General features: G+C 39.4%; 1 protein-coding gene and 1 long non-coding RNA gene across 2 annotated transcripts in view; one reads left to right on the top strand and one right to left on the bottom strand.

Annotated features, from left to right (window-relative positions):
- Positions 1–2,472, bottom strand: part of IMMP2L (inner mitochondrial membrane peptidase subunit 2) — a 475,219-nt gene extending 472,747 nt beyond the window's left edge. Inside the window, exon 1 of the mRNA XM_062567049.1 lies at positions 2,402–2,472. The gene's annotated coding sequence lies outside the window, so the exon portion shown is untranslated. The remainder of the gene's footprint in view (positions 1–2,401) is intronic.
- Positions 1,777–12,614, top strand: LOC134135561 (uncharacterized). Its single transcript, XR_009957309.1, has 3 exons — positions 1,777–1,856; positions 4,214–4,387; positions 12,197–12,614. It is a non-coding gene; the product is annotated as an uncharacterized LOC134135561 (long non-coding RNA).
- The last annotated feature ends 2,469 nt before the right edge of the window (positions 12,615–15,083 follow it).

Here is a 15,083-nt window from a genome sequence, read left to right as displayed (position 1 = left end):
ATGAAAGACTACTAGAAATCTGGTAATCACAATAGTTAAAATTGTAACATCTTTAAGAAATGCATCTGCTGGATTCAGTTACAATACTGCATATTAGAAAATAAGTCTAGGTCTAAAGTTTCTTAGAGATAATTTTGCTAATTTAACCTGAAAATCCCCGAGGGATATCTTCCAAGCATCTTCTGTTGATAATTAATTGCCATTTTTTCCCCAACGAACAATGATACATCCTTAAAATTTACTGCAGAGAAACATGCAAATTAAAAACACAATAGATTATTAATCCGCACTGGGAAAAATCTTCAGCTATAGATTAATTAGCTCCAGCATGACTATATCTTCAGTGTAGTTATACTGAAACAGCAGAAGAGTGCTTTAAAATTTTAGGAGAAAGAGAAGTATCAGAGAGATCGTTGGTATCTCTACAGCTACTCCTAGGAGAGAAGATTCAGTAAATTATTAGTAGGAAAAAAAGCCTTTTTTATATATATATTATCCCATATAGCATTTTAACTGAATTTGCATCAAACTGCCTCATATCTCTTCACTTCTAATATTTTTACAATTATTTTCATTTGTATTTTTGATAGTAACACAGTTTTTTTTTTTTTTTTTTTTTGAGGTATATTTTATACCATCCTACTCTTACCAAAAGCTTATACACAGTGCTACGAAAGTACAGCAGCCTTGATCTTTGAAGCACATGAACTCCATTTAACTCTGTAAATATTTAGGTACAAAAATCATTATCTGTGTATTTTGTACAGAATTTTTGTCTAGAGAACATTATTCTCAATTCCCAAAACGTGTGACCAGCACTAAGCTTTTAATTCTGGTGTATAAGTATGAATGTATACACATACTTTCTGGGGAAGAAAAGAAAAAAATATTGTTGGTTTAAGAAAGTTATTTAGAAAAATGTGAACCAGCTTTCCTAAACAACCATTCTCATTTTTTTAATATATCTATATACTGAATTAACACAGTAAGCTCCCTGAAAGAACCAGGATCTGATACAAAAGAAAACAGAATATCAACTAATTAAAAGATATTCAAGATTAGAGCCTACCTAATGTTCAGCTACAATTTTTCTATCTATGCTTTTAATTGACTTCAAATAAAATTATCTTTCCTTTAAAAAGTAGGAATACCACAAAGGCATTTCTAGGAACTGGCTCAAGCTATCTATAAAAAAAATACCGTAGCCTTTATACAGAGAAGCAGAAAATACATATTGAGGGACAAGCACCAGACAAGGTAGAGAAGCCACTGTAATAAGTGTTATCGTATAATATAACCCAAAATAATAATTTCTGTTTCAGATATCTGGGATACACCTGACAGCAGGTCTCTAGGATCCTTCTAACTGAGTGATTTTTTTCTGTTACAAACTGGATAAACACATCTAACACAAATTTAATGAAGGATGTCTTTAAGTATCTGGTTGGAAGAGCAGGAAAACATGTTAAATAATGAGAATTGCATCGAGTCTATAGGACCAAGAACAGTATACGGCAGAAAGCCTAGCTGCAGACAAAGTGGTAGTGAACGGGGGAACAGAACCTTGAAACCATTTTCCAAGTCTCTGTTCCTTCCTACACAAAGGCTGTTCATGCTGCTTCACCTGTACCTTGCAGGGAGCGGCCCCAAGTTCTTTCCCTTACTGATCATCCCTAGAGTTAAAAGTTCATGGCGGAGAACACTTCACAGTATTAGTTTCTTCCCTTCTTCTTAATCCAGTCTCCTCCCACTTGGGGAGGTAATTTAAAGGAGCAAAAGACAATGGAGGAATCCCAGGCAGACTGAACAGGAGAGAGACCAGGACTCGGGAGGGACTTTAGGAGCGGGTCGGTTAGGTAAGGCTGCCGTGAGCTTCTGACTCATGCCGCGGCTCACGATCACGAGTGGCGTCCGCCGGCAGCACCCCCGGCTCCACCACCGGGGCGTGTCTGCCGTCACGCAGAACCGCTGCAAGAGGCTCGTCACCCGCGGGCAGCTGCCATCCAACGCCGCCGCGCCCCGGCGGCGATGCTTCCCTGAGCAACACCCCCCACACGCACCCCGTTCGCCCAACGGCCGCCCAACGGCCCGCGGCGGCCGCGCGCTCCGCGGCGGGCGGGGCTGGCCGCGAGCTCGAAGCGAGCGGGGGGACGGAGAGGGGAGAGGACACGACGGCGCTCCTGGTGGCTTGTCCGCCAGGCGCAGAGCAGCCGTCCCCGCCCCGCCGCCCGGGCTTGCCCCCGGCCCCTTCTCCTCACGCCCTACCCCCGCTCCCTCCTTCCGCACGGGACTCGGCTCCCCCTCCCCCCGCGCGTTCCCGGCTCTCCCGCACTCTGATCCCTCCCGGCTTCCGTCACTCCACTCCGCCTCCTCCCCCGCCAGCCGCCCCTGCGCCGCTTACCCCTTCCCGGCGCTACCACGCTGAGCGGGGGGAGGGTCGCGTGACGGCAGCGCGTCCGCCGCGCGCACCGGGGGAGGGGGGTGGAGGGGGCCGCGGGGGGGGGGCCCGCACGCCGCGGTCACGTGGGCAGCGACTCAGCCGTTAGCCGCCCGGGGGAGGCGGAAGGGGGCGCGCTCCTCCCGTAATGGCGGCCCGGGGCAAGCGGCGTGGCACGGCCTGGCCGGGCCGCGCCCTGAGCTGCCGCGTCTATCCCAGCATACAAACGTGGCCTTTAAGACGATCTCATTTGCCAGATGTCGCTATGTGTTCACTTTGGTTAATACGCTTTGGTTCACCTTGTTATTACCATTGCAGTGCATGTGTATGGAGAATGGGGTTTTCCTCTCTGCTTTCCTAGGATGATTTTTTTGTTCATCTGTTCAAAGCCAGATGCAGGGCAAGCACTAAGGACAGTGTGTGGAATAGCATTACTTCTTTTGGTCCAGTCAGATGGCTTAGATGCTACCCTATCACACCTTCAGTTATTTTCCTTTGCTCCAGTGCTTAGTGTACGGTGTTTCTGTTTAAAAAGGAAAAGTGAATAGGCCGCATGAGATCCATGTGACTTAACAAATCTGCTTTCTAGTAAACACAAGAGGTGACAGGTGTAATACTTATACTTCCCTGCCCTGTACCTTTAGGTACTGATCTTCACAAGGAGCGTAGGTGAATTTAGACACAAAATGAATGCACACCCTTAACATCTCTTGATATACTATCAGTTGGGATATGGATGTATAATTTAGGTGAATGGAATTATTGGAGGGGGATACCTGCAGTGGATGGAGAGAGCTAGGTCCAAATATTATGTAGACCAGGTCTTCTGCAGCTCTTCAGAGGTATATGTATGTTTAAGCATCTAGGAGACTTAAGAACATCAGAAAATAATGCGTAAAATTTAGGATTTTCTAGTATATTAGATGTGGCTGGCCAAAAAGCATGTTTAGTAGGCATTCAGCAAATGACCTGGGGATTAAAAGATCAAGTCATATAACAATATGGACTTAGTCATTCTTTGCCAAAAGACACAGTGATTTAATGCTTTGCAATCTAGACACATTTCTTTTCCACGACCATAGGACATCTACAGGGAAAGTGCTATGGGCTGCTGGCTTTAGGTGCCACTCAAGGCCTTCCACTACAATAACGAGCTGTAGTTGCCTTCTAGTATAGTTTATAGAAATGGGAGTTAAATACATGTAACACAAGCAACTGGTGTTTTATTTGTGTAAACCCACATTGCAAGTAATTAAAAAAAAAAACATTTTTAGTTGTGGACCTGACAGAAACAAGAACTGCCAACCACACTTACTCAGACTGTCTCAAATTAGCAAGTCAGTTTTCAAAGGAATGACTTTTCCCTCTCTAGCAAGAGAGAGAGAAGAGAGGAGAAAGAAGTTGTGTCTGCTAATTGCATCACATCACATTCTCCACTGCAATGTAAATTACAATGTCATTCTACTTTTCAAAAAATACAGAGATGTGTTGTTGCTTTCTGAATCAGAGTAGAAAGATTGCACAGGCTTTGTAACACCTCTACTCCCTCACATCGCATTGTTTCCCATTCCAAGCCATCCAAGTTGTGTGTGAAGAAAGCTTGATGCACGCAAACCTCTAAAAGCAGATGCAACATACACGTTATTTTCAGAATTATTTTATGATAAATTTGTAAGTGTCCTAATTGTAAAATACCTAAGGAATACATATTTCCTCCTTTGCAATGAAGCAGAGTATCTTGTAATTGTGGATTATTGTGTTGGCCATAAATTGCAGGGCTGCAGGGGTGACGTGTGGGAAGAAGCCGTGAGCTGCCCTGAGCCGGCTACAGCTTTGATCCAACCTGCTCTGAAAACGGTGGGAGCAACCTATCACATACCAAAACTTCAGCCGGCCACAGGAGCACACATGGAGCCCTTGCTCAAGCATATTAGAGAGCCACAGCCTCTGGTGGGTAGAGGAAGAAACAGAGATGATGTGTGTAAGGAGACATTGTTGGGGGCATGGCTGGAGGCACATTCTTTAAGAAGAGGTACTCCATGCTGGTGTAGGTACCTCTGAGAGACTGTGGCCCGTGAAGGAGCCTCTACTAGAGTAGTAGTAAGAAGCAAGAGCAGTGGGTGAAAATGCTATCCATTTGAAAAAAATAACTTAGGCTTTTTAAACCATTTTCTGTGGAAGTTAAACACATTCAGTTTTATTACCATTTTACTAGGCCAACTTACAACTCTTTCAAAAGCAAAGATATAAGATGTTTCAATATACTTTGAAATAATTGAAATTATTTAAGAAATTTATGAAATGTTTAAGAAATAAATACTGAAGAAAATTTCAGTAAAAATTTATCTGGAAATCTGCATTTTAATAGGCAGTTAGTAAAAACAAAATATTTTCCTTTAGATTCAGCACTTGGTAGAATATGTCAATTAGTTCTGTATGTATGTAACCTGAATGAACAAGATTTTCCTTGCTTTTCATTATCCCTAATGTAAAAAATCCATATATTAACCTAAAAGAGAAAATATACAAAAATCTAATTTTATTTTTTCCAACTAACTTCTGACTTCTTACGGCATTCTCCTTAAGTACCCCCTCAATTTAAATTTGACAGGAGGAGCAACTGACTGCTAGCACAGTAGATGTTTTAATGTGTTTTCCCTAATAGATAATTTAGGAAGAAACCCTTCCTATGAGTTACCATGGAGGTATAATGTATTGGGTTATTGGGTTGGTATAACAGCAAGCAAATTTTTCTAAAGCATGACATTAAATTTCTATTATGATTCATCTGTCCAGAGCCAGGGAAGAAAGGCCTAGGGGGAAGAGAGAGAGAGAGGCATGATGCATGACAAGTGTTCATACCAATGAGGGGGAGAGGACATTGCATCTAGCAACCTCTTTCCTCATTTCCCAAAATGTCTTCTCTCTGTTCACTGTTACAATAGCCATTTTCTGTTGGTGTAATGAACTGAGAACTTTGCTTTCTGTCTTTCTCATTCTTACATCTTCAGAAGTTGATCTACTCCTCACAGTTTTAAGACAAGCCAAGACATTGTGATAGTCCCAGCACTAACATGAGGTTTAGGACTGTAAAAGATGACTACAGTGGCAGAAATGCTAAGAATTTTCATGTCTTGCTGCTTCCTGAGGCTGGAGGAAAAGGAAGTCACTCATCTGTTTGCTGTAGACCACCTCCTCCCCCCTGCCAAATATATATTTTTAGTTTATCTATTTTGATTATATTTCTATATAAAATCTCTCTTGTGAATAGTTCCCTAAACTGCCTTTCTGTAGAGCTTTTTTACTCTAAAACATGTTATTAAATGTGAAATTTAACAAAAATCATCAGGGCTGCTGATGTCTTTTAAGAAGATGCCATAAAAAGAAATTCAGGGATGTCTGAAGGAGAAAAAAGAGTCTGTGAACTAGAAAAGTGGCAGTTGATTTGTCCAGTACATGATTTCTCGATACAGATAACTAGAATATGACCTATATCCGTTGATGTGAATCACCGTAAATCAGAAAATCCATTCAGCTTTTCCTCTTACGGTGTGGCTAAACATAAGGAACTGTAGAAACTGTAGTATTTTTATGTTTATCAGTAGGCAGTACGCTTAAAACATTAAGGACAAAATATATCAGGAGTATAGAGGCTCTCATTTTTTAAGCGTTATTGTGCCTCGTACAATTTACTAAGTGGAGGAACAGCCACATAAAATATGACATCAGCCAAGGCCATAAATTTTCTTCATGACAGTACTGTAATTCTAATGAAAGGTGTGTGGAGATATAAATCCTACTTTGTAACATTCACTCACACATTTCCTTCAAAAAGCAGTAGTAGGAGTTGCTTTTGTATCATTTAGATGATAGAGCAAACACGTTGGATACATATATTATAATATATAATGTGCATGATCTAATCTTCAGTCTTAAGTCTCTTTATTTGCTATTTAAAATACCTGAATGTTACTGGATAGCTGCAGCCCTAATTTCTATTAGTGATGAAGATTTAGGTCTGAATACACAGTGACTGTTACCACTGCAGGTGTTTTATTTCAGTAAGGTAAACTTACTGAAATATTACTTGAAAATTACATATTAATCTTTCAGTACAAACCTGTTGTGTAAATTACATATGTTATAGAAACATGAAAGATTTTTGTTCAGCTGATTATTTTCCAGTGCATATCTAGTTTTGGCTAGACTGATGGCTACCGATGGCTGATGGCTAGTGTTCCAGACATTATTAGTCAGAACTGAATTCATTATAATTCCAATCCTACATTCATTAAAGAATGAGGATTTTTGTTTTCTATCTCAAACAAGTTAATATATTAGCATTTAGAATCATAGAATCGGTAAGGTTGGAAGGGATCTCTGGAGATCATCTAGTCCAACCCCCCTGCTCAAGCAGGGTCACCTAGAGCATGTTAGACAGGGTTGCAGCAACAAGGACCCTCTTGCTGAAGCCCAGGCTTGAACCAGGGACCTTCAGATCTTCAGTTTAACACTCTCCCAGCTGAGCGTTTGTGATTTCATGCAGAATTTTAGAATGTCTTTGTGCTTTTATCTGCTACAGTAGGTGCCAGTATGATCTGAAGCAGGAGGTTATTCAGGACAGCTGACGTACCTTCATGAGAAGACAGGCAGGTTCCTAGAGGAGAATTCCAGTATGGGTTAATATGTACATAGAAACTACAGCTGGCTCAGGAAGTCTCTAAGAAAGATGCTGGGAAACTACTACTGCTAATCTGGCCACTTTCAGAATCAGTATGAGATACAAGATGACACTTTGGTCTGACTCAGTGTGGTCAGTATTTATAGTCTTATTTTTAAAATCTTTTTTATTTAATTCAGAGTATCGAATTATTTATGTTTATGATGATAATTATCTTGACTTTGAAAGTATGAATTGAAGGTACTTTGAAAGTATGAATGTATAGCTGGTACCTGTAGTCTGACTCTATTTTTATGCAGGCAAAATATTCTTTCCACAGTTTTTAAGATTTTTCAACCTAAAACTATCATAAAAAGCAATACATGAATCTAGAAATGCTTATTAGTAAAATGAACTTGACAGACTCCGAGTCTAGTTCCTAATACAAGGCTCCTGAAATATATATACATACTCACATACTCTATAATTGTTACACGATATTCCAAACAAGACATATCCAGCCTCTCCTCAAATCTGAATCTTTCAGTAATGCTTTTAATTTTCTCAGAAACAACTTTTTTCACAAAAAACAGAATTAGCTTTAACGTGATTTTATTAGCTGAAATAACAACATGATCTCACGTATTTGTTACCTAATGTAAACCAGTGATTGTTAGCCCATTTCATTTTTTGCTTTCCCTTGACATGGTAAGTCTTACGTTTACAAACACATAATTCTTACTAACTTTTTGTTGCCAATTAGCCTTTACTGAATGCTTTATTTCTTAATCATTATCACATTTGAGCTATATGCTCACTTTAAGCTTTCAGCACATTGTGCTGAAATAATATCTTTTAGCACTTTGTGCAAGAATATATATAGTATTCAGCCACTGAATTCCAACATCTTCATTTACACCATCCTCAACATAAAAATTTTGTCTGGGAAATCTTGACAAAATGTTCAAAAATATAGCTGGAAAAAATTGTAGTATACTTTCAGCTGCAGTATTAGAGAAATATCTTAAGGGGCTGTTCCTCAATATTTCCATGCATTGAAAGCTGACAATATGAAATATTCCCATCCCAGACACTTCAGCAGATGAAAGTGAGTAAAGACGTTTAATATACAGCTCTTAAAATCAAATGCTGACTTTATCGGCAGTTTCCTTTACTGTGATATGCTAAACAACTGGCAGGAAATACCCATTCTCAATTTTTACTTTTTGTCAATAGAATAATCTCTCTCAAAGACAGTGAAGTTACCAGCTGCAGATGATATATTATCAAAATTCATGCCATTTTATTTTTGAGGGTTTTTTTTCAAATATCCCTGCTGCCATTTCATTGCTACCTTGAAGTAGAGAATGGTTTATTTTCCTTTCAGTTCTGAAGTAACAAATAACTACTGAAAATACTTCCATGCTTTGATGCATTAGTGGCTGAAATAAAGAAAAAGTACACCCTTTCAACCAACTCTTCAATTCTTTTTCAGTTGAGAGAGGAATGCGTTCTTGGCAATCCGTAAAACTCTTGTACCACAGTATACATTTAAACTAATCTAAGCAGACTGTGATGAGCTTATGATTTTATGCTAAAAACACCTTAAATTCAGCTCCCACTAGCTTAATCTCATTTTGCATTTTAAGAGCATGGAAGGTTAAGAGCAGGGGGCTAAAACCCCCTTGGAGTTCAAATCAAATACCCTGCATTTCCAAATATACCTATCATCTATAAGGTACTTAAGGCCTGTTTATTTTCTTCATATATTAAAGCAATGGATATTCAAAGAATGTTTACATAGTATTGAATATTTATGTTATTCTGAAGAGGTATGTCTATCAATATCAAACATAAAATCCCAGAAATTATGGGATTTTTTTGTAATATTCATGCACTTGAGATATGTATTGATGTGTGTTCACACACAGCCACGTCTGGTATTTATAAAAAGCAATTCAATCTTATAACCAGAAGGAAGCTCAATCATGATACATTACTAACACTTGCACTCCTGCTGTCAATAGCAAAAAATTGTGCTCGTAGGGAGTAATATTAGAAATAAATTAATGTAAGTGACATAATCGAGTCTCTACAAACTGGCATAGAATGAACGAGGGACCATAAATATTTCAGACAGAAAAAGTAAGAAGACCTGTTCATTCTTAAGCAATTCTTAAGTTCATGGAATCGCAGAATCCCTTAGGAAGGGACCTCTAGAGATCATCAGTCCAACCTCCCCACTCAGCAGGGTCACACAGAACATGTCAGACAGGGTTGCATCCAGGCAGGCCTTGAAGATCTCCAGAGAAGGAGACTCCACAGCCTCTCAGGGCAACCTGTGCCAGGGCTCCGTCACTCTCACAGGGAAGAAATTCCCCCTCACAGTCAGGCAGAACTTCCTGTGCTTCAGTTTCTGCCCATTGCCTCTTGTCCTGTCACATGGGACAACTGAAAACAGTTTGTCCCCGTCCCCTTGACACCCTCTCTTCAGGTACTTGTACACATTGATAAGATCCCCCCTCAGTCTTCTCTTCCCCAGGCTGAAGAGGCCCGGCTCTCACAGCTGCTCCTCAGAGGGCAGGTGCTCCAGCCCTCGGATCATCCTCAGCCCTGTGCTGGACTCTCTCCAGTAGCTCCGTGTCTTTCTTGTAGTGGGGAGCCCAGAACTGGACACAGTACTCCAGATGAGTTTTTCACTCATCTGTCCCTAACCTATATATATATATGCATATATGTGTATATATATATATATGATAATCATCACTTTAAACCAATCTTTTGTTAATCAGCTGCTCTGCTTATTCTCATGCTCATACTCTGTTTCTCCATTTCCATAGTTCTTTGTTTCCGAATCTTTTCTGTAAAACATTTCCACATTCTTCTGCCCAAAATCGTTTGTACCTGCCCTTCTGTCATAGTTCAGTATTCCCCAGTTTATGCTAATAGAATTGGTTTGGGGGCAATGCTATAAATTGGGCCACTGAAATTAACAGCTGAATTGAAATAAATGTTTTATATCCTGGACTATTTCACTGACCGTGTTTACAGAAAGGCTCCCTGACCTTGGCATAAAAGCGGTACCCTAAAAAAAGGGCATAGACATTTCAGGCACAGATTTAAGAAGCTTGGTTGCTTAAATGGATATTGCTAATAAATATGCCATCCAACCATGGCCTGGAGGACCTGTGACCCAAGAGCAGCAATGAATAGTATGACATGAAAGAGAGTGATAAAATTGTAAACCTAAATCCTAAACCTGCTAATGTGCTGGAAAAAGTGGTCATGGCACCTTCAGTATTATTTTATTATTACACATCTCCATTTTATGACACATCTCCATTTCTTTACATTATGAGTCCCTAACATTATTAGGACCTTATTATTAGGTCCCTAGCCCCCAGTGTCCTCTGGGTCCAAAAAAATGGCTTTGAGACAATGCATTTACACAGTTTTTTCCAGCATCAAAAAAAAAGTTCTTTATCATAGGTTTATATTCAGTGGGCATCACCTACCAGCATGTATATACTTATAATATACCTATCCATATAAGAACTATTTGTCTAGACTTTGTGTATGTTAAGGAAGTGAGGTAGGACCCTTCTTTGACAGGATTCATGTCATCCAAAGATGTACGTTTGAAAAAAATGAGATAAATCACATTTTAGAAGAGCCTGTTTCTTTTCCATAGTCTTGATGACTTACTCAGCTGTAGACATGTAGAGGATATCCTCTACAGGATGCTCCAGAGGAGAAGCATTCCACCCTTCTTGCACCAGGGTTTTCTGGAAAAAAGTTGAAGACTTGTATCAAGTCCTGGAGGGAGCAGAGGCCAGAACTCACTTACTGACGTTAATAGTTGGCAATTACTGATGGTTCAATTGTCTTCACTTAAACAGAGAAAAAAAAAAGTCTGGTTGGGTTGATTATGACACTATGAAAGTTACTGATAAAAAGAGATTTTTAGAAAATTATAATTACCTTTCTGTTTCTCAGTGTTGTTAGTCTTTTGACCGTCATGTATGGTTTACATTATGCCTTAAACACACTGAAACACAACCAATCAGATACTGCTTCTGACTGGTCAGGTAGGGAGCAGAGTATAAAATTGGGTGATGGAAAAGGAGAAAAAGTAAAACACAGGAAAATTAGTCTTGAAATCCTAACTATAGTAAGTAAAATTCACCTAATCTTTGATGGCCAGAAAACATAACTAACATATTATAATCAACTTCAGTGTGTGGACTTTCCTGAAGGAACAGTTGTTACCATCAAATTCTTATCATAGGAAAAAAGGAAGTAAACATTATTCGCAAAGTCCAAAGTTTCCATTGCTGTTAGTGTAATGGAAATTTTGACCATCTAATCCAAGAATTATTAAATCAGACTTAATAATAACAGGAAAAAAACAGTACAATTACAGAGAAAAAAATCAGTAAGAATGTAGTTTAAATTGTTATACAGACTTCCAGCCTCCACCTGTTTCTCTCTAGTGTTATGCTCACCCTTCTACTGCCTCTCTGGGTACAAGGATTTTGGCTTTAGTTCGGTGGGGATTATAGCACATCATCAGTGTCTTGAGTTCTTGCGGGAGAAGTATGATCTTGATGGTGGCAAGTTCTTTCTCTGCTTTGCTGAGAGGAGCATGGTGTTTCTTCCTTTTTTCTAGGGTACATTTGGGGCTATTTCTAAATGTTTTCTATCATATTGTACACTTTCCTCTTTCCTAACTGGTCTGCAGCTCCATGTGGCATTTGGATTTACTATATGATGTGTCTTCCGTATTGTAAATACTCGCTCTTTGTTATCCCTAAAACTGGCTTTTCTAGCTCCCAGGTCTGCATAATTTTTAACTCACCATTGATGACTTGTTTATAGCCATAGGGTCTCCTGTGTCATCTTGTGCCTCCCCTCCTAACATGCATAATGCAATGCACTGCATTATAAGTTTAGTCATAAATATTTCATTCTAACAGAATAATAGCTTGTTACTAATGTCTATGTAAAATTATGGTTATATCAAACAATTACACAAAATTATACAAAAGTAGATAAATTAGGCCATAACCACCTGATCATTAGAAAAATTGTTGTTACAGGTCAGCAAGCTAATGTGGAGCTCGAGTCTGCCAGCACAAGCTCAAGATAAAGCCTGACAAGTCCTGATGCTTTGCAGAGCTGGTATGAAGTCCATGTTCTGCCAGTAGCAATGGCACTGTTGTATTTACTGAGCTACAGTATTTGGAAATGTGAAAGTAACTCAACTCTAATATTACTTGTCATTTTGTAGCCTTCAATGTACTTAATTAAAAATAATTACACCTTTAGCATTCAGATCTTAAGGGCAATGGGTAAATCCTTATATTCCTTTTAACTGAAGAGTAGAGATTACTCTTTAGTAGCAAAAGACAAATGTAAGAGCAATTGTTATAAATTAATGGTTATTATATGCATCATATAAACCAGCTAATGAATATTTTGCTATTGCATACAGTATATTTTTTCAAGCACTGTCAAATGTACAGGATTAAATTTCCCTATGTGGAATCAGTATTTCTGTGCTGTCCTTTCTCATTGTAGAAGCTTATTTCTGAATCATTTCTCTTGTACATGTGTTTTAAAGGTGTGCAATTAACTGGTTGCAAGTTGTTAGGCAGTTCATGAAGTGTGAACAGGCCATTGAGTTGTTTTCTTTATTTACAAATTTCTCATATTATTCTTGGATGAGAGCAGGATGTTGAGCTTTCTTACCCTTTATATTATTCCTTGCTTGTTTCATCAGATTAAAAAGTGATTTTTGAAGCCATTTGCAGTATTTCAAATTCAATTAAAAATTAGTATCCGGGGGAGCCTTAATTAAAACATAATAGCTGTTAAAACATGAACACAAAACAGCACTTCTGCCGCTAACTCAAATACCAGGTTAAGGAAGTACCTGCATCAACAGCTCTGACCACTCTCAACTTGCTGTTTAAAAAATAATGCTGGTTCTGAAGACCACAAGGATTTAAGAACTTTCTGTTGTTCACTGCTCAGTCTTCCCCTCACCTATTTGTTTCAGCCAGAGTAATAATTGTGTAGGGAGAGGATATCCACCCTTCAACCAAGAGATAGAGGGAGAGACATTTTAAGATTTGTTCAGAAACTGTGGTCTCATGGTTTTCAATCAGTGATATAATCTGCAAAGGCTTTTGTCTATTTATATGTGTTTCTAGCCAGCATTATTACAGTGTTGTTCCTCGCAAGCATTATAAATAGCATACACCCTAAAAATATCCCTGTCTTTGTGCATATGCATTACTTGCTTCTACTAGTCCTAGTTTAACTTATAAGAGTGGTCCTATGTGGTTTAGTAGAGCAACATGGTTTGCAACAGTGCCTGCATCCAGATTGCCTTCAGGTCTCTCCCACAGGCTTTTTATCTATCATAAAATGAATTCCAGTGGTATTTCTTCACAGTCACTGAGTCTCACAGGCCCTTTGAACCAATTGGAAAAAGTAAGATTTCATCTTTCTTAGACTTGTATGGATGACTCAATCCTTCAGAAAGCATTATCACTACTTTTAGTTTAAGGGTATATTATTTTCACTGTCCTCATTTACTAGAATGTTAAATTCATGCTTTGCCCTGAAAAAAAGGACATTCTTTACATTCTTTACATTCAAACCGAGGATCCCCCATATAGCTCTTCATAAGGGACTATGCTTATGCCAGCTTTCAGCAGACACTTTGCTGTCACTACAGCACCATGGTGTAAGAGACTGATCCTCTGGGACTCAAGCAAGGCAAGGGAGAGATCTAGGAGCTTCACTAATAGCTCACAGGAGGAGCTAGATCTCAGACTCATTTCAGAAACTGTTCTTCCCTGCTAGCACCAGCCATAGACCTCAACAAGCCACAGTGAGCCACAGAATCCAACAAATGTGGTAAGGCTACCTAAATAGGCACATGCCTGCAGAATCTCAGCAGTCTGGCAATCAGCTATATCCATACCAGTCTTCAGGTGAGAGGTAACCCACTTATAAGCTACTTCATGGCTAACGGCAGAACTAGGCACTCGTACTAACGATGGAAAGACCTAGCTATAACCTGCTGTCAGGAACATGGCCATTTCAGATTCATGCAGGTGTACAGCATAGCTGCTTTAAAGAAAGCAGTTTCTGTAATATTCATGAAGGGCTGTTAGACCATGTACTAGCTAGTGCCTCATACCGCCACTACGATCAAGATGACACAGCATGCCCAGCTAGCTTAGAGGTTTAGGCAGAACACGTGTTCTTTCCCTGTGTTTGCTGAGGAGGTGGTAATAATTATTATACTCGGCACTGGAAGTTTTACTAATCAAAATGGTGATTAATGCCTGCTGAGACTGGTCATGCTAATTCTGGGAGTGCTGGCCACAGTCTCAGAACACTAGTTTACCTTGTTTCAGCCTGCTAGCATTTACCTCTTGAGATAAGCAGGCACTCTTTAATACTCAACAAGTCTTGGCATCTCTAGTGTGAGGATAACTAGCTGTATTGTAGCTCTTTGCTTCAGGAATATGTCTTGAAAAATGCCTTTTATCTTATGAAGGTTATCAGCTTGCTACAGGTTGAACAGATATCACTGGCCCATGTCTTCCCATCCAGCATGAGCATGACAAATTCATATTACATCATTGCCTCATTTCCAAGCACTTCTTAAAAAAACTGATTTGCAAGCAGGAGTACCTGTACCATCATCACAAATGGATGGCACAGGTATTTTTAATTTCTTTTCCTTTGATGCAGAACAAATCGCCAGTCTGTATGTGAACATCGTGGGCCATCCAGGCAATGATTTCCTTATAAAGATACCAGATTCAGAAGAAGGCCTTAGTGAAATTATGATGCCTCACATATGACATCTATATATGGAGAGGAAGGATTAAGCTTCCAGCTAGGATCAAGTGGAGCCCGTGGTTGCACTCCTTATGTCTCTTAAAACAGCCTGGGTATAGGACC

This window comes from Rhea pennata, chromosome 1 (genome assembly GCF_028389875.1).
Source record: "Rhea pennata isolate bPtePen1 chromosome 1, bPtePen1.pri, whole genome shotgun sequence".
In the NCBI taxonomy this organism is placed as follows: domain Eukaryota; kingdom Metazoa; phylum Chordata; class Aves; order Rheiformes; family Rheidae; genus Rhea; species Rhea pennata.
Note: the sequence above shows the minus strand (reverse complement) of the source record. Positions and strands in the feature narration are given on the sequence as shown.